Below are 20807 nucleotides of genomic sequence, written 5' to 3' on the forward strand. Positions count from 1 at the left end.
CTGTGTGCATGGGGGGAGGTTAGGCCCTAGTCCTATAGACATGAGATGAGAATCTCAGCTTTTATTAAACAAACAAAAAAAAAGGTTTTAGTTTATAAGGTTTATTAAGGAAGACTTTAAAACAGGTCTTAACTGTATTCTAAAGATCCCAGAAGGCAAGGAAAATATTTTTAAAAAGTGAATAGTTATTCTTTTTAAACTTTCTTTTTCATTTAGAAGTTTTGGGGCCTGATTTATGACTCTTTAATTCTTATAACTAACAATCTGGTATCACAACCTTTCAGAACCTTACCATGACAGTATAATCACAATGATGTGAGAAACATACAGGTACCTCCTCTGAGGAATCAGAATTCAGGGCAGGAGAAATGGGTCGAATTTCTGCAAAGCAGTTAAAATCAAACTGCTTTTTAAAAATTTGACAACAGATGACAGTCTAAATAGAACAGGGGCTGGCAACTTGTGGCCCGTGGGCTGGCTCCAGCCCATCAAGCTGGGATGTCTGCAGTAATTCAGTTGTGGGGGAAGAGGGGGAAAATCGGCAGCCTTCAGCAACAACCAGCTTGCAGACATGTCAGCAGTAGTTTGGTGGCGGGGGGGGGGGGGGGGGGGGGTAGAAGCAGCAAGGAAAGCAGCAGTGGCCAGGTTGCAAATGGCAGCCATCTTCTGGACCCAGCTGTATTATTTCAGCCCGCTGCTCCTTAAAGGTTACAGATTTGGGGAGGAAGTTATATTTCTCCTTTCTGTTCCTTAAGACAATAAATTTGACAAGGTTATTAAACAATAAATCATGATGCTCCAAAGCAGTCCGAGTAAAAACTTGTGTCCATTTAATTACATAGCAGTTGGTAGAGAAGGGCCTTCCTCCAATCTGTAAACAGTGTTGAGGACCTCTCTTGTGCTGGGCCACTGGCTCAACAGTAGAGCATGTAAAGGAAGCACATGTGTCCCATTCCTCCATAACTACCTGAACTTCTGAATGACTTGATCTATGCTAGTTATGATTCAGCAACAAACTCCATTCTCTATTCAGGTACACAAAACTCTCTTATTTCCCCTGTGTTTGGAAGCCACAGGTTTTGCAAGCCTGCTAAACACACGGAGAAATGCCAAGCCCTATTGTGTATCATAAGCTAAAGTTTATGTAGAGTTTTTGCCTTTCGTAAATTATGTGGCTAATTTTTTTGCAAGGAAAACATCTTTATCAAACTATCTCTGGGGAGTTTTACACAAATATTTATAGAGTTAATTACAGAGCAATATTAACTTTTATACAAAGGGCTGGATAACCACAGTGCATTTTAAGCAGGCAGGCAAAGACAATAATGTATACAACTGTGCATACAAAGAATTAGAATTAGTTTCTAAAGTGCTGTGGAAATAATTAGTGCAACTGGGAATATTGTTAGTTCTTTGTGGGTTTAACCCTGCTTCCACTGAATGGCAAAACTCCTTTTGGTCTTTGTAGGACGAGATGAAGCCCTGCATGTGTAAACATATTACTTCCCTAAATGTTTAAGGAACTCATTACCATACCACAGACAAATTCTAGGAAATAAGTCTTGTTCTTACAACTGAACACATCTATCTTTTAGATGAAGAGCTGGATAACCAGAGTTCATTTTGACATGTGTGACCTCTCTAATTTATGCTATCATGTATTAGTCTCTAGTAGTTCATTACCTTTTTCTTTTCTCCACATTGCAATAGGTGGCCCTTTAACTGTGAAGAGTAGCAGACAAAAACTCATTTTTAATATTTTGCTGAGCTCAATGTATAATTGAATTGAATTGATTTTTTAAAAAAATCTTTCTTCCAAAACATAATTTCTCCCCTGCTTTTAAAAAGGTCAAACAACTTGCTCCAGTTCTAGTTTTTTTACTGTCCTCTTATTTTCTCCACACATGGTCAGTTAGCTCTAACCACTGTAATCAATCCACTTCTCCCTTGCCTTGATACCAGTTATCACTGTTCTCCAAAGTTTATTCAAAATGTCACCCTTGAGATTATATTCCTGGCTAGTTGTTCCATTTCCAGCTTTCCAGTGATTGTCCTCACATCACTCTTTGTCTTTATTTTTAAGGCCCTTCACCATGTAAACACCCTAGCTCTTCGTGACTATTTCATTGAGCCATCAATACCCACCTTCCCTGTGCCAATTATGCCTATCCACTTGCTTGTTTCTCTGTGCACTTTTTACCAGGCTGCCCCTCTACACAGAAAAGCCTCTCCAAGGAAAACCATGAAATATTTCTATGAAGATTAGCATTATGATTGCTAATAGCCATCCCAATAGATTTCAAGGTTTTGTGTACATAGAAGTGTGTGCGTGCATGTGTGCGTGCGTGTGCACGCACACACTTTTTGTACAGACAAATGTGATATGTACTTTTTTGTTACTGAATTTATTTTTCCTCAATTATTATCCTGGTTTCTTATGAAGCCATGAGGATTTTATCGTGCTGAATTTTTGGGGGTTTCTTTAAGGAGCTGAGAGGAAGTACCATCTATTTCTGTGCAGAGTATGTAATGGACCAACATGCATTTTGCAGTGTTGAGATGCAGGGCTGGAAATTCACTGGAATGCATCTAAAATGTTAGAGATTATGATTATCAGTGCTTTTCCCAATTCTGCAATGCAGAAAAATGAGCTGGGACAATGGAGAGAGTCCTAGCAACAAAAAGGGGTGGGGGCCAATATTGTAAACCCTGTTTTTGGCAATGACTTTAGGAAATGGCTCTTCCAAATGTAGACAACACTACGTAGAAATGAAATGTTGGGAGCTACTTCTCCTCTAAAAAAATAATTAATAAATATATGCAGAAATCACCCCAATGTCATGCTTTTATAAATACTCATGTGTCACAATAATTTCCAATTTAAAATTATAAAAAGCTTTTCCACACTAAGCACAAATATTGTAATGCAACTTGCATAGACGGTGAATGCCAGGGAAGGTAATGAACAGGGGATAGATCACTCTAGACATCCCCAGTTCAAAGCTCTCCCTCTGAAGCATCTACTCCTGCAACTGTCAGAGATAGGACAATGGCATAGATGGACTACTGGCCTGACTCAGCATGTCACTTTTTGAGAGTTACTTATTCCCGATAGGGACCCACATTGTATCCTGTGCAGATGCCAGAGTCCATCTGAAAACATCATGTTATAGGACCAAAGCCTTAGAGAGTGTCCACAAGTAACAGCTGCATCAATTTAACTTAGGGCTTTTCTTAAGGTTTTGTCAATTTAGCTGAGGAAACATCTGTATGGATAAGCTGATTTCAAATCAAGAGTAGCTTGAACAGGTTAACTTAAACCTGTTCATAAAACCCATTCACACATTATACTTAGACTATACTAAGGGAAATTAAAACACAAGCACCTGCACATTAAAGCTCATTAACTCATGCTGAGCACCCTCTGAGCATCTCAAAGTTATGCTATTTCAGGTGATGGTTAACTGAGCCATGTTATTTAGTTCATGTTAGGGTAAATACAGTGTGCTCCAATAGAGATAAAATGAGCAATTTGCAATCCTCCAGCATCCCAGAATGCACTGTTCTCATGCCTCCACCAGTCAAAGGAAGTATAGAACCCAAGTGTCCTGTCTCTTAGGGTTGGTGAGCAGGGATGTGGCTAAGTCAGAGACGTGCAGGCAAGAAATGGTATTAACCCTTAACATGTGGGCTGCTCACAGCACATTCTAACTAATACCACGTAATATTTCAGAAATGTAGTGTGGTCTAAGTGTAACATATAGCTTCACCCTAGGCCACTCCAGTCTTAACCTAAGTTTAATGGAACTGGTTTAAAATCATATCTTAAGTTATAACAATACAATGTGCTTGTAGGGCCAAGCAAAGCATTTGACTTGAAAGAAACTAGACTAATATATACAAGCTGAGAACCTGGCCTATAATGACTAATAAATAGAGGATTTTCTAATTCATCTAAACTGTAATCTGTGGAAGTAAGCTGTAACCTCAGTGACTATAGCAATCCTACATAACTTCATACTCTTACATCTTGACATTTAGTGATGTGGCATGGATTTTCAGAACAGGATTTTGGAAGCATTCCACATTGGTCTAACTTTATGCTTTCTGATGCAGTGGAGAGTATTATTCTTACTTTCTAGTTCAATGGGAACACAGTTTAGGTCAGAGCATTTTTGCACCTTTGTTATACAAGAATTTGTAACCCTGATAAACTTAAATCTGATTTAAAACTTCAATTTAACAAAGACCAATTAGGAAGCACTTTTAAAACTAAATTTAAATATGCTGGATTTTCTCACATCTTGCTCTAAATACAGACAGATGCAGAAATGAAGCCTCAAGTCAATGGAGCTATGCCAATTTACACCAGCTGAGAACCTGATAATAATGGGAAACATTCTCAAGCCAAGCTGCTAGACTATCCTCCAGAGAGAAAAACTGACCTTTCAGCAACAAAAGTCAGTTCAGCTCAATGACACAAAGAGAAAAACTGCTACTGAAGAACAAACTAACAGATCAACTCATCTATAAATAGCCTCTGGTTTAAAAAAATCCCTGCTGTGGACAACAAGGAGGTATTAAGTGCCAAAGTTAAAAGTAACTTACTGTAATTAGATTTAGGCTACTACTTAAAGAAAGTTGTGACTTGACACTAATTACGATTTTTACCTTCCATGATTAGTGAAAGCTGATTAGTGTTGATTAAGTACTAATCTGTTGCCTGTGACATGATTATTGTCTTACAAAAATGCATTATTCATTTTGCTGCAGCTGCAGATTTTCCTAGCGCTGATGTGCTCAGCAACACGGTGAGCTAATGTGTTACCCATAAATTAGCAAATTTGGGGGTTCTTCATGTCACACAGTGATCACTTAAAGACTACTGTAATTTGATTCCAAAGTTTCTGTCACTACTCATCACAGGGATTCTCCTAAGATAGGCCAAGCACCTGCAGTCTCAGGCATATGTTCTTAGACAGTAGCAAGCCAGTGGATTCAGGTGTCTTCATGTAATGTTATCCAAACCCAATGAAGAAAAATAAATTAATTATAAATTTTTTATACTTCAGCTGATCTAGATGATTTGATTCCAAAAAAGTACCAGTGAATAAGGCAATGGTAAGATTATCCTTCTACATATACCACTTAATTTAGACATGTCTTGTACAAGCAATCCTTTCACTGTTCCTTCTCAGTCCCAGCTAGATAAAAAAAGGTCAGAGCAGAACTATACAAAGGGGGCAGGTCTAGATGAGTGTGTATGTGCGGTCTGTAGCACCACAGACCTGTTTGTGGTGTCACACACTGCAGAAGCTGCCCATGCAGGCATTCCCTGTGCTGCTAATGTGCAGTGTGGGAGGGGGCGGGGGGGGCGATGGGGAGAATTGACACCAGAAGATCCTGGTGTCAAAAAACCCATGCCTGAAGAAATGGGGCAGCGCACGTGGCAGCAACATGTGCTGCCTGCAATTGGAGCCTGGCCTTCCGGAGCCACACTGTGGCTACCGGCCAGGCTCCCTGCTCCTGGATCGCTGCTGCTACAGCCTTAGGAGACCCCCAGAATTCCAGGTAAGACTGCTGGGGCCAGCCCAGGTGCTGGCCCCAAACTCCCCTACCCTACTTGGGGCAATTTGCCACGTGTCAGAGCATACATGTACAGGCATTCCCCAGGGACAAGTAGCAGAGGCACATATTGCGCCACTGCTATTTGCCCCCAGGGAAATGCACATGCACACTCATCTGGATGCACCCAGGATGATAGGGGGCATTTACAGCGCTTCCAGTGGGGTTGATGAAGAACTACTGTAGGACATCACAGATTCTGATACCTTTTCTCACACTGTGCTTCTTGATAGTTCTTAAGACCATATTGCATAGTAGAGCTGTATCTTAAAGCTACAGTCAAAGTAAAAGGAACCAAAAAATCTTCATGCTGGGACCTTTCCCTTTCACCATATGTTTCAACCTTGACAGAGAAAGCAAATGAGATCTCAGTGGAAAGTCATATGTAACACCTGCTCTCTCATAAAGGAGGGTATGAAAAATATTTTCATTTTAACATAATTCAGGCCTTACATTTGACATTATTTTTTATGGATGCTTGAAACTAAACAAAAGGACAGACTTAATATTTTAGTTTTCAACCAAGTCTTATTTGTTCTGATGTATCATTATTTTGAGTAACATTCCTACATAAATGCATTTCCACAGTATACCAGTGACTTATAGTCCTGTTTGATTATCCTTAAAACTGCCTCAGCTGAAGTGTCATTTTGGGTAGCTAATGAAATCATCTTTGGCCACTTGTTCTGTGTGATTTCTCTGAAGGTGGAAATCAGCCCCCACTGATTGTGTAGCTTACTGAAAGAAAATGTTCCTCTTATTGTCCATTAATTCACCATATGAACATTTAAAATTGATGCCTAAACTGAGAAGACCCTATCATGTCCTAAATCAGGGCTTTCTAATTGGCATGCCACAGGCTACATGTGGCCCCCAAAGAGTTATCCTGCAGCCCCCCAGCTCCTGGTCTAGGCATCACTCCTCTCTTTGCTTTCTTAATGTTGCCCACGGAGTCCTCACACTGCCCCTCCCTCCTCCACTCCGCTGCCTGTTCCCATCCTGGGGGTGCAGCACAGTGGCACAGATGTGAAACTGGGGGTGCCCATGGCTGGAGGGCTTACGGGATATAGGGACACCATGTAGTGTTCACCAAGTGATGCAGGAGAAGTTGCCTACCATGTTGCAGGAGGGGGATCCCTGGGTGGCACAGTGCATCCATGTGTGAAGGGACCGGTGTGGCATGGCACAGCACATCCACACAGCAGAGCAGGGGAGGGGGCTTGCATAGTGTGGCATGCAGCCTATGTGGTTGACGTGTGGCTGGGGGTTTGCAGCTCCCTGCCACTCAGTTGTACATTAGGCCTGTGCAAATAGGGAAGTATTCGATTTGGATTCGGCCAATTCAGAGGAGAGTGATTTGATTTGGTGATTTGAATCACTGTCCCCATTTGATTTGGCTGAATCAAAAATCGGAGATTTGATGCTGATTCAGAGATTTGGATCGGCTGGGGAGAGTCAGGCACAGTCAGGTTGCTGCAGGTTCTCCCACAGCTCCTGCCTGCCTCTCCCTGGGTGGGGAGAGTCGCAGGAGAAGCCCCCATGGCTGTCCTGCCCAGACCCATCCCTCACCCAGCCCCAGCCTCCTGGCACTTAAAAAAAATAAAAAAATTAAAAGCCCCACACTCACCGGCTGGGGCCACTGGGGCTGAGTGGTGCTGGGCTCCAGCTGACACATGGAGCTGCCCCAGCTTCCAGACAGCACGCGGTGTCCTGCCGAGCTGCAATGCATCCATGCCATGGGGCAGCTGCCACGCGGGTGCCAACTGTGGGGGGGAAGCGGAGATCCCCACTGCTCTGCGCTGTGCAGGGAGGCTCTGCCACAAGCCCTCAGAGGCCCTAATTGCCACTGCCAGAGCTGGTGAGTGCAGGGGCTTTTTATTTATTTATTTTTTTAAGTGCCAGGAGGCTGGGGCTGGGCAGGGCAGCCATGGGGCTGTGCCTGCCTCTGCCCTGGTCCGGGGAGCTGTGGAAGAAGCCCTCATAACTGCCCTGCCCAGCCCATCCCCCACCTGGGCCAGCTGGCGGGGGGCGATGCAGGTGTAATTCATTCCAGGTGGCAGCAGGGTATAGCCCCCACTCCCAGTGATGCCGTGCCTGCATCCTGCACCCCACTTCCCAAGTAACGCATCCCCCACCCCAGCTGGGCAGCCTGTCCCAGCCTCAGTCCCTCCTTCCCCCATGCTCCTGCCCTCCCCACTCTCAACAGACTTACCAGCTGGAGGCAGCTATGGCAGCTGCTTGTTTAGTGTATGGCTGAATCTCTGAAGCGGCTGAATCTTTTCCGAATCAATTCGGATGCCTCAAATCAATTCAGAGATTTTAATTCATCTCCCAATTCAATTTGGATTTGGAGTTTCAGTCTCCAAATCAGGCTGAATTTCCTCTGAATCGAATAGACTACCAAAGCTTCATACAGCCCTATTGTACATGCCTATTCTAAATGATACCTCTACAGGATAGCACCATAAAATCAAAAAGCCAATTTCAGCTCGAGGTAAAAGGGTCCAAGTCCATTTGCTTAAATGAAATTGCACCTCCTCTCACCAAGGACTCAATTTAACTAACAGATGGTCCCTAGAAAGAATTTGAAGAGGAACAGTGATGTTCATCCACAACTCTGATGGCTTTCAGCAAAGTCATACATTTTTAAATGGCAGACTCCTTTCCTTTGCTGCAAACTCAGGGTTAGGTTTCTGGCAAGGAAAGGGAAAGGCTAGAAGGGAGAAGTTGCAGCAGCCAGACCTGTCCTTTTATACAAAAACAACAACAGGCCAGTACTGCCCCCAAAAGGCTGTAGTCTAGAACATATAACTGGTTTGGAAAGGCCTCCATCAGTGCAATCAAAGGTAGCAAATACCCTCACTGATTTCTGCTAATGGGGATCCTATGAAACAAAAGTTCTTCCACCTGAGGAAAGTAATGGAAGCAACATCAAGTGCCCTCACCCAGATTATGCCTCATCATTTGCCTCTATCTGTCATATGACAGCCAATCCCAAAATATATACCTTCCTATGCTAAACTCCAATGAATCACAACCACATTTCTTATACAGTCACATGTGTGCCTACACATTTTTGTAGCCAAAGCAATTTATGATTCTCATTCATGTGAATACAGGAATATTCCATAAGATATTTTAGGAAAAAAGAAAGGACATCTTGCCCAAGCTGCCTCACTGCTACGTAGTTCTTCTTTTGAAGTGGAGTTTTCCTACTCATCTAGAATGTTTGACTGCTCTTTTAGGGGAGGCTTACTCAGGTCTGGAGCTCCGAGCCCAAACTGGGCTCTCCTTGGGTCATAAACAGAGTATTTCAACCACCATACTCCAGATTTAAAGTAAAGAAAAATGGACTCGGGTTCTCTACATCTAAACATCAGGTCACTTATGTTCGTGTCATGTATTGTGCTTTATAGTTTCAGAGCAGAGCTGTGATTGTGGGTTTCTTCCCCTAGGATACTGGGTCCTGAGATCAGTGACTAACTCTATAAGAGAACGAATTTAGTATAATCCCTTCAGACTAAAGTCCCAAATAAGCACATTTCACCAGAACACCATCGGGTTTCACAACACACAATTACACAAAGCAACTCAGGAGCTGTGAACCTATACATGCTGTGTCCAATAGGCTCAGTTGGATAAAACTGACTGCCATGGAACAGGCAGGTGTCTCTAAGCCTAAATACAACTTATTTTCCTTTGCTAATTTAACCAGGCACCTGAAAACTTCACCTGTTCATGTGTCTGTTTCCTCTGCCACCTGCTGGAGCCCTATTATATTAACTCAGGAAAAGCCTATTTAAATATCTGTAATCTGTTTAGGAGGTCTGAATTACTGAGGTTAAAGAATTCTAATAGCCCATATAGACATTTTCTCCATTCTTGCAATTTACCCTTGTGCAGCCTACCTTTCTGATAGCATTGCAAAATTGTTACATATTTAAATATCTAATAGCCTATTTAAATATCTGTAATCAATCATGTTATTATTTAGCAAAAATAAATACATATGAGAATAACTGTGCAGCCTATTATTATATTTTGGACAGACTCAGTAAAGTAACCTCTCTCTGATGCCTAATACAAAGGGTAGGTGCCAAATCATGAAAACAAACACCATGCCCCTCATATAAATGGTGTGGTGAGTACTGCAGCTAAGGTATTGGGCCAAACTGTGGTCTTAGTCGCATTAATTTACAGCCAGAGCAACTCCCTTGTAATCAAATAATTACTCTTGATTTATCCAGCTGTAACTGAGTTCACATTTTGTCACATTATTTTCTTCAACATGTTTTTAAGAGTGTCAAAGTAATACTTAAAGCTTGAGAGCAAGCATGATATCCATATGCATTGCAGAACCCTGTAAAAGGAGTCTGTACATAAAATGCACAAATATTAAAATACATTCTGAGACACAAATTTCAGTGTAGGGTTCTTTTATTTTTTTGTTTTCTTTTATTTTTTTAGAGCACGACACAGCCCACTGTAAATCAAAACAAGCTCCTCTCCTCTGCCAAATGTGCCAACAAGTCAGTTTGGATAACAATTTTGCAATTGCAAGAATGGAAAAAATGTCTACCTGGGCTATTAGAATTCTTTAATCTCAGTAATTCAGACCTTCTAAGCATATTATTGAGGAGGTAAAAGGTGAGAAAAGCCACTTCTATATCTGTGGCTAAGATGGCTACTTCCTGGATAAGTAGGAAAGAGATCCTTTATAATGCTTCTGAACCATGCAGAGCTGTCCTCTGAATTACTGTTCTAGATTTTTGTTCTGAACATTTCCGCCTTAATCCTGAGATTCAGTAGACACTGAAAGCACCTACCCCTTCGACTCCCAATTACTTAAAAACAGAAAACTGTTGATGTTAACTGCCTTTTTGAACCCTTTGAACCAGATCAGCCAAGTTTGTGAGATATTAAAGACAGTGCAGGTCACAAAACTTTCAGTTAAGGTTGCCAATACTTTTCATTACATGACCCTGTTTTTGGTTGCTTATACTTTTGCCAAAATGTAAGTGGTTGGAGTAGAGTTTTCCACGCCAGGTGTCTGCCTCAGGCTAATTTTTTTTTCTGGGGGAAAGTTTTAGCTACAATAGTTCAGCCTTGAGAAAAAAAATTAGGAGAAACATGCATTGTTTTGAACATATTAAATTCTTACAACCACTTAACTGTCTGGGAAGGGACTTGAAATTTGCCAGGAGAGTCACCGCATGCTCAGAGAGATACTTTTTGCTGTTTCAAGTGAAAATCTACCCCAAGTGGGTTGAATAATAAGACTTAAAATCATAATTTTCACAGGCTCCTTAGAGGATTAGAAGCTGGCAGCAATATTCTCTGGAGTATTCCATTTCCACTGAGCATGTTCCAGCAGCACAGACCTCAATGAGATGGTTCAAGCAGGCTTCAAGCAAGACCTTCCCTGTAATTGCGCCTTGGGGCTGCCAGGAATTTCTTTGTCACCAGAACTGCAAGCTAGGAGATCATTTGTCTCAAACTGTCAGTGCTCACCCTGCTAATTCAGGAACTGCCTAGAGGAGAGGAAAGCAACCTGACTGGAACACTCAAAGCTGAGAAACAGATGCTGGGGAGGAACAGGAGCAGTCTGAGTGGAATAGAAGGAAACTAGACAAGAGGAGGGAAAAGTAGCAGAGGAGAAATGAGACTAGCTGAGAAAAGCTAGGAAGAGATTGAATGTGCTTGAAGAGGGGAAAGGAGAGGCTGGAGCACAAGGACAGAAGGGAGCAGGGGCTAAAGGGCCTGACCCATAGAGCACACTTCTGTCTAGAATATGAAATAGATTCCAAGATTCCCAGGTGTCACCCTTCTGCCACATCTAACAAACCCACTGGCAAAATATCTTCCACATCTTACCTTAGTGGCTGGTCCACAGATAGGAGAGCAGTCCAACGCTGCCCCATTACCCCACTAACTCTTCACCGTGTTCCCAAAAATTTCAGTCCTGTTGATAACCCCCATGGTGGAAAATATCATTCCTAGAAGCAAAGAGATGTCACCTGTAGGATGCTTGCCTCATTTTTTGAAGTGCACAAGGGCTGTGCGAAACAGCTGTGTTTCGATTCAGTTTTGGATTCAGCTGTTTCAGATTACAGTGATTAGTTTCAGTGTTTCAGATCACTGTCCTGTTTCATTTCAGCTGAATATCTTCTGAATCTGTTTCAAATGGGCTGCAAGCTTCACACAGCCCTACTGCTCAGCCAGGCAGGGCTATGGATGGCTTGTCTGGGGGAAGGCCACTGCCCTTTGTGCAGGCAAGGAGACCCCCATGCGGATCTCTGATCCCTGTCACGCTGGGTTGCGGGGCAGGAAAACAGCACAAAGTGGCAAGCAAGTCTGCTGATCCCTGCTGCGTGGAGCAGAGATCCACACTGGGGGTCTCCTCACCACCACTGCCTGCCCCAGATTTCTGCTCCCTGCAGAGCCAGGTTGTGCAGCAGGGACCAGCACTGCCCTGCTGCGCGACCTGGCTCTGCAGGGAGCAGAGATCCATGCCGGGGGTCTCCCCGCTGCCTGCCCCATGCAGCCCCACATCACTGGGGCAGCGCAGGGCAGGCAGCAGTGGTAAAGAGACTCCCCGGAGCGGATCTCTGCTCCCTGCAGAGTCGAGTTGCACAGCACAGCAGCAGTGTACAGCTGTTTACCTGCAAGCCCAGCTCTGAAACGCTGAAGTTTTCCGAAACATTTCCAGAACATTTTGGGTGCCCTGTTTCATATCAGAGATGTTTCGGGCACTGAAACGGCCCAAAACACTGAATCCAAATCGAAACAGAAGGCTCTGACATGCCTCCAAAACAAAACGGCTGCCGAAATTTCACACAGCCCTAGTGCACAATGAATGAGAAAAGGGGAAGCAAAGGACAGGCTTCTGGTTATGGCCTTTGTTCCTTTTTTAAAAAGCTTAGATTTATGCAGGAGTCTAAAACCTAAATTTGGACTCAAGATAGAATTGAAGCATCTAGGTCAGTGGTCAAATCTCAGAGCCTCTTGGAGTCGATCTGAGGCTGGGGTGGGGGGGCTGAGTGACCATGTGTATGCATGCATGTGCCCCAGCCCAGCAGATCAGTCCATGGGGGAAGGAAAGGGCAGGGGCTAGATCGAGGCCCCTGTGGTGAGGGACAGTGCCGCAGAGGTAGCAGCAGGGGTAAGCTGAGTGGGGCCCTGGCCGGGTGGGCCTTACCTGCTGGGGAAACGAGTCCCCAAATATTTTTTTCTCTCTCTGCCTCGATCTGCTCCCCCTCCTCTCCTCCCCACAGACTAACCTGCTGGGTGGTGCACGGTGGATCTTGGGTTGCTTTTAAATGCCAAAGGTGATGTCCTACTTTAAAAGGTTGTAGACCTTTTTAAGTTGGAGCTCTAGGTTCAAAACTTCGGTCCTGAAAGACCTGTATCATCCATCACCTGGATATGCCTGAACTCCATACAAGGTTTGGCAGCCTACAACCCATGGGCTAAATCCAACCCATGGAGCTGGGGAGCTTCAGCAGCGTTCTGGTGGCAGGGGACTTGGGCCACAATCCAGCAGCAGGAGGTTTTCCCTGACCAATGGCCAGGTGCTAGGGAGCTTTGCTTGCACTACAGCCAGGAGAAGCAGTGGTGGCAGCTGGGTCCTAGTGCTAGCCCACCTGAACCCAAGCTGGCCACTAAAATAATACTGCCAATCGCTGCTGGAGAAGTGCATAAATGTTTGGTAACAGTATGGCAGGCTTCCCAGGGCAGCTGCCACACACAGAGGCAGCAGTGACTTCCAGTTGACACTGTCACCATGATCACATGGCTGTGGCAAAAGCCAGTTTTTTCACCTCCCATCCACATCACCACCTGGGTCGGCTGCCCCATCACCCTGCCCTAGTTATGCTACCACTTGAGGAACTCAACCTGGTAAACATGAAAACATTTTTAAAATCTCCCGAAAAGAAAGGAGAAAGCCAACTGTGAAGGGAACAGCTTGCTGCAGGGAGAGGCCATGCTTTTGGGCTGGGGTTAGAGCAGAAAGGCATTCATTCCTCCTAGGGTCCAGGATAGGACAAAAGGATTTTTGCTTGTTGTTCTAAAGATTGACCTTTGCTTTGGAGAACTAGCTAAGGAACTCCTCAAGGAGCAAATTCTCCTGCCAAAGCAGCAGGCTAAGGCCTCTCGGCACACATTCATTCAATGGTGCAATAGGATCTGATCCCCAGTCTCAAAATCACACCTCCTGCCATGCCATCTGTGCGGCATGGCAGGAGGCGTGACTGTTGGGATTGTGGATCAGAAGCCAGTGGTGCATTACAACTTGCTAATGCAGAGGAAGCTGGTGAAAGCAAGGTGCCTATAGCCGAGCTGAACCCAAGCAATCCTGGGACTGGGACTGACAATTGTTTCCAGCTCCAGAGACCTTTGTATGACCTTGTGCTGAACACCACCATAGCCAGTCACAGACTCATGTGGTTCCAGGGCTGGGACTGACACTTAGCTGGCAATCAGCCCCAACCCTGAGACCACACTGGAGCTACTTCCATACCCCAGGACTGCACCAAAGTTGTTTTGGGATTCTGTTTAGGGACTCCCAGCCCCACAACTGCCCAGAGTCTTGAATCAGCTTTGGTTACCTTGATAGATGTTCAATTTAAGGTGTGATGGAAACCAATCAAAATATTACACAAGCTTTGTTAGAGCCAAGGATTCTTTGCAGTGACACCTTTTTCAGGTTTGATGAAGAATTCCTTGTATTCATAGATTCATTCATGTAGGGTCAGAAGGGACCTAAGTAGCTCTTCAAGTCCAACCCCCTGCCCTGGGCAGGAGAGAATACTCGGCTCATATGACCCCAGCTAGGTAAAAGCTTACTTAACTTTATTCTAACCATGCAGTTAGTCCAATCAAAGGTATCACCCCTAAAAAATCCTTGCCTCTCACATAATTCCTAGACCATCATAGCTATCTCATCACTTTAACACTACTATTCATCTTTTGTGAAATATTTTCGGCATTGATTTCCGGTTTTGTTGCAACATTAGTTCCTTGAGTGTGAGGCAGGGCTACTATTGACAGCAGGATTAACAGGTTAATCTTGTCTTAATTGCAACATCTTGCAGAGGCCTAACTGACCCACTTACAAGCTGTCATTCACTCTCTTTTAAAACTGTAGTGGTACTTGCCTTCCCACCAAATAGCCTATAAGAGCTGCAGCCAATAGCCTTGTGGTTGGGACACTCTCCAGGGGGTTAAAACCCCAGGCTCCAAAGGGAACTGACCAACTCCCTGGAGGAGTGCTCTATTTTTTATGCCAGGGGTGGGCAACCTACAACTCCGGAGCCACATGTAGCTTTTCAGAAGTTATATGCAATTAATCGAGTCTGCTCTGACGTGTTCTGATCAGAATGCATTGGAGCACGTGTAAAAGGGCCCTAGGCATCTAAAAGTTATGTGCTTTATCGAATCTAGCCATTATACTAAAATTTAACAAGCAGCCTATGCAAGTTCCTTAATTTTCTGAGTGTATAACTTGAGACATCTGGAGTTTGAATTTGCATAGCTGAGTAGTCATAATTGCAGCTGAAGTAAAAGGGTTCAGCTTCACTGAACACAATGGAGTTGCACCACTTACATCAAGAGCTGAAAATGCTAAAGTACTCCGAAAAACAGCACAAAATGCTAAAGGCTGAGTATACCAAGTTAATCGCTACTTGACAATCTTGGCTTTAGGTTTAGTGTCTGTTTCTTTTCTACAAAATAGGATCAGGGATGTTATGAAAATAAATTCATTAACACTTGTGAAACAATTAGTCTTAAACACCACAAAAAATTCCATAAGGAAATTAGTAATTCTGTATTTCATATAGATTTTGGATGATGTTTGGTAAATAAGGTCTGATGCCACACACGGAACAAGCAGAGTAAAAAGAAATATTTAAAAGCAACTTATTCATTAAGACTATCCATCCTGTACACCAAAGGAGACAGGAGTCCTGCTGGGCAAGGGGGAGAGGAGGGAGGAAGCAGGGGAGAGGGCAGGGGAAGTATGCATCAGGGGTGACCATACTCCCTAACCTTTCTAGCTGCAAATCTAAATCTTGCCATGGTTGAGATGTACAGGCCTGAGTCAGTGATCTGTGCAAAGTGGCCAGGCTCAAATCATTATTTACCAGTACACACCTTTTTCAATAAACAAATACAAACAGAAGCAAATAAAAATAGAGAATAATAATTGAATAGACAGAAATTTTTTTTTTATTTAAATAGACCTTCATAAGGCACAGTTTTTAAAAACACTCAGGAGACGCTTGTAGGTCATGAACCATGGTTTGTCCATCCCCACTTGATCATAGAAGTAAAGGTTGTATCATAATATATATGCAGAAAGAATCCAAATAAAACGTATAGGGGCAACCCTAACACGGATATTTTTTAAATGTTGAGGATTTGACTCTGCAATTGTTGAGCTTTGTTTAGTTTTTGCATTGTGTTTTTTTTTATACCCCCCATGCGATTTAAATAGATTTATTCTCTATCTGATTAGAAGATGGAAGAGGAATATATCTTCCTTCAAAGTCTGTATTATGCACTTCTAAGTCCATTTATGGTCTCTGTACCAGGTTTCTAAAAAAAGTAAAAGCATAAATCCTTACTTCCTCAGCTGGGATATTAAAGTTCCATTTATGTATAGAGGTGCCTTAGCCTTCCATGTCATTGCATCTAGTTCCAAATCAGTTAGGCACAGAAGGTTAGCCCTATTTATAGATGGGGGAAGCACAAGCTTTTTGGCATAAGCGTCTAATAGCCTTCACCTAATGCTAGATTTAAAATGACAGGTGATAACACAGAAGTAAAAATAAGGTGTCATTATTCCTCACAAATAAAGACAATTATCTATGTTAAACTCAAAGGTAATCTGTTCTTAATTATAAAAGGTTTAAATACACAAGCACACACACACAGGCACCCTCCAACAGATACACATGCATATACGCACCACTTACCAAAGATTATTTTAGTCAGAAATCCAAACAAAATGGGGACTAACATCAGCTTTAATTAAAATCAGCTCAGTAAACCTGATACTGGATTTCCAGTGCTAAATGGAGGTTTACAGGGCTTTAATTAGGATATAAAGTCCCTGTTCCCAGTGGAGCAGATCCTCAGTAAACCCCTCTGCTATTCCATTATCCCCAGCCCAGCATGCATCATTTGGTGCCTCTGTCTATTTTAGCCTTATTAATGTGTTTAGGCACATACATCAATGAATTAGTTCAAACTGGTCTAGAGTTTCAGGTCCACAGAGTCAGTCATTTCCATCAGATCAGCTTTACCTCTCACTCTCTCAGAAAAATAAATACTACAAGCCACCCCCAGTAGATTTGTTCATTAACTACGTCAGACTCACGGCAGGTTTCATAATAAAAGATGGCATTACACCAAAGGTTTACATAACAAATCCAAAGTTTTTTTTAGAAGACATGCAGGGACCAAATAAGTCATTTGGATTTGGATGTACAAGAAAATTTACTATCGAAACTGGGAATACTTTCATCTTTCCAAATGCAAAGAAAATAATTGCTTAAAAAATAAAATTAAAACTAATAATAAAAAAAAACAACTTCCCTGTTACTTTATGTATATAACTATCAGGAAAATATGAAGTTACCATTTTTTTATTTATTTATTTTTATCAGAGGAGATGGTATTCTTAAACAGCTATCCATCTTTAGATCACTTTTCTGGTTTACTTTCTGACCCAGTATAAAGCAAATATCTTTTTACAACAGGGAACTATTTCATATTAATGGTTTAAATAAAAACATATTTGTCAGCAGAATTTCTTCATTCAGTGCTTTCAAGGATGCCAAGCATCTATCAATTATTTTTAAATATTTCAAAGCCTCCATAACTACCCAGTTCAGATTAAAGAAGGGGAAAAAAAGGACATTTAATTGCTCTTAACAATCGCTTATTTTTAAAAATGGAAAAAAATCCATAAGATGTAACGAGAATAAGGTAGATGTTCAGTTTTTAGTCTGACGATGAGAATTTTCACACGTGCAATCACTGTAATGCTTTGGGGGACCTGGTGTAATTGAATGCAATATTGAACACACAGCTGAATATGTGGGGCAGTGTTCCCTCTAAGCTGCGCAGAAACGCATGCACACCTGGCAGCGTGACATGAGCACGCCTGCGCGACCTCGCATACCACACAACTTAGAGGGAACACTGGTATGGGGGTCAAACTCAACCAAGGCTGAGGGCCAGATCCAGACTGAAAGAGCTCATCCCAGGCCAAATCCATGAGACCAGTAGTGACTGTAATGGGTCCAGGGCCAGGAAGCAGGTTGGGTCTGGGGCCAGGCAGTAATGCAGGACCATGTTTTGGAGGCAGCATGGATCCAGGGCCAGGCAGTAGCATAGGCCTGGGCCAGATGGTGGTCCAGGGCTTTTGCCAGGCATCAGCATGGAGCCAAGTGTGTAGTGGCATGGAGCTTTGGCTGGATATCAGGCAGAGTCCGGGGTATGCGACTGTGCAGGGCTCTGGTTAGGCAGGACATGAAGGGGTCATGATGTGGCATGGGGCTTTGGCTGGGAAGCAGGATGAAGCCAAGAGCATGCTGTGGTGCAGGCCTTGAACTGGGAAGCAGTGCAGAGCTAGGAGGCTGCCACTGATGGCCATATCCATGGGGTCAGGGACCTCCAATTCTGCAGCAGGCTATACCTACCAACTTCAGGTAGCCATCAGGCTATGAGCAGGCCAAATTAAATGGTCCCATGAGCTGGATTCGGTTCACAGGCTATAGGTTTGACACCCCATCTGTACTGCATGTCATCAATGTGACAAATTCTGTGATTACAATGTACTATAGACCTACCTAAATTGGCTTTGGATTAGCTCATTTGGGTATGGTCACACTGAGCCGCAGCAGCTTGGGTGGGGCTGCAAAACCCACTCAAGAAGTAGGGTACATTCTCATGCTCCATGTTACTAAATTTAGACTACTACCAGTACCCACATGAGCTATATGAAAGCCAGTCTGGGTATATATACTGGAATTATTGAAATGTAGCCAGGCCTTTAGACTAAACCCTTTCTATAACCAACTGCTACACAAGGAAAACTCGTTTGATATTTTCCCTGAATGGGAATGACAAGGACCTTGGGGGTTGACTCTAAATCATCATATCAGATAGAATGAACACAAGGAACGAGTTTCACGCACAGTGAAGCTGAAGAAAACCAAAACAAAACTCACACAGTTACCGTAATGGCAGCACAAAGGCCTATACAGTACGTTTAACACACCTGTTAACTTGGGAATCCAAGGAGCTTCAGATCCTGACAGGATCAACTCAACCTTAACTGGTAGATGAGCCATGTGTGCAATCACATGCTGTTACTTAAAGAAGCTTGGCCACAATCTTCTGTTATGAATGCAGAGTACCTCTGAAATCCAGGCCCCTTTTATTTAGTTACCTAAACAGGGATTACTCTGTCTACCATTAGAAACATACATTCAGATATCTTAGCTTGTCTGGCTGCTTCTATGGTTCTTCTGTATTGTCTCCTCTCACCGAGAGTTGGGATGCATACTGATTGCTTGCCACCTTCCACTCCAAATATGACTGTTAAGTGCAGTTGCACATATGCAGTTTAAAAAGTGCTCTGAGATTATTTGAAATAAAAGGTGCCCTCTCAATGCAAAAAAAAAAAAAGTGCTTGTGATTTGTCGGAGCTGTACTTCAGGTCTCAGTGCCACAGCTTTGTGTTCTCTCTGAAGAATGAGCTATACATACTAACAAATTGAATAGCAGTAATTACTTCTACAACTAAAACCAATTATTTAGAAACACAGGCCACATCCAGAGACAGCATATAGAATTGCATAAATTACACATAAATAAGAGGGTGAAAGGAAGACTTTATTGGTTAGATCTACATGCCACGGGGTTTGAAGAAGTCCTGGGAAGGTGTAGGTTCTTCCCTGCTACACGACTGTCACCCAGCCCCCGCTTGTGGACAGTGTCAGCATGGACTCTACTGGCTGTTCTGCTATGAGCATCAAGGTGATGATCAACCAACATCAACTTCACTGGGCAGGCCACGTCATCTGGATATCTGACTCCAGACTCCCCAAGCAAGTTTTATTCTCCCAACTCAGTCAAGGCACATGCTCAAAAGGAGAGCAAAGAAAGTGTTTTAAGAATATCCTCAAGGCCAACTTGAAAAAAAAAATGCAACATTGACATCAACTCATGGGAGACTATCGCTTAGGACTGCCCCAAGTGGAGGAAGAGACTTCTGGAAGGATCTCAATACTTTGAAACCTTATGACAACAACAGAAGACAGAAAAGCAGGAGCAGCAGAAACAATGAGTCAGGCTGAATCACGAATCTGGAGCCACCCACCCTTCATGGAAACATGTGCCTGAGTTGCAGCAGTCTGTCAATCCAGGATCGGTCTCATCAGTCATCTTCAGACAAATAAAGAAAATCATGGAAGACACTCATCCTCGACTGTGAGGGATTGCCGAAGGAGACAATTAAAAAAAGTCACCTCTCAAATTTGTGTCATAATTTATATTAATTTTATCCAATCTTTCTCTCTCACTTCAGCATATTTTTCTGGAAATAATTTTTTTTTTTCTGTTTTACTGTAGCAAAGTTGTAACACAGTTTAGGGAATGGACTGAGACACAGCTTGTCAGAATACCAGTTATCATTGACAACAAGGATGCCCTCAAGAAAAGTAACATTATTTCTGTGTCACCTGCTGAACATGAACACAAGAAGAGCTGTAGGTTTGGGGACAGTGTTATAAAACCTACCGTTAAAACATTTTTGTTTGCATTAATTTCTGATTTCCTGAGTATGGGAACAAAATGCTAGAGGCATACATTATAGCTAGTGGCCCAAATTCTATAACCTAATCCTGTGCGACTGAATGGGATGACACTAGGACACATCTGGGCAAATTTTGTCAGTTTTATTTAAGCCTTGTGAATAATTGCTTATGGTGTAGCACACTGCAAATATTTTATGCTACTTAATTAGATGATTGTAATGGAAATAATTCCATGAAAACTCTCTGATATGTATTTGAATGTGAAGCTATTTAAAAAAATATCTTTGTAAATGGATTTTTGTTAGTAGTATGACTATGATGCCTGAAAATCCCAAATGAAATGATGACTCC

At 42.8% G+C, this 20807-nt stretch overlaps 1 protein-coding gene across 2 annotated transcripts in view; it reads right to left on the reverse strand.

Moving 5' to 3' along the window:
* Positions 1 to 20807, reverse strand: part of HDAC9 (histone deacetylase 9) — a 657492-nt gene that overhangs the window by 470931 nt on the left and 165754 nt on the right. The gene's annotated exons all lie outside the window — the stretch shown is intronic.

The sequence above is a fragment of the Alligator mississippiensis genome, chromosome 5 (assembly GCF_030867095.1).
Source record: "Alligator mississippiensis isolate rAllMis1 chromosome 5, rAllMis1, whole genome shotgun sequence".
In the NCBI taxonomy this organism is placed as follows: Eukaryota; Metazoa; Chordata; order Crocodylia; family Alligatoridae; genus Alligator; species Alligator mississippiensis.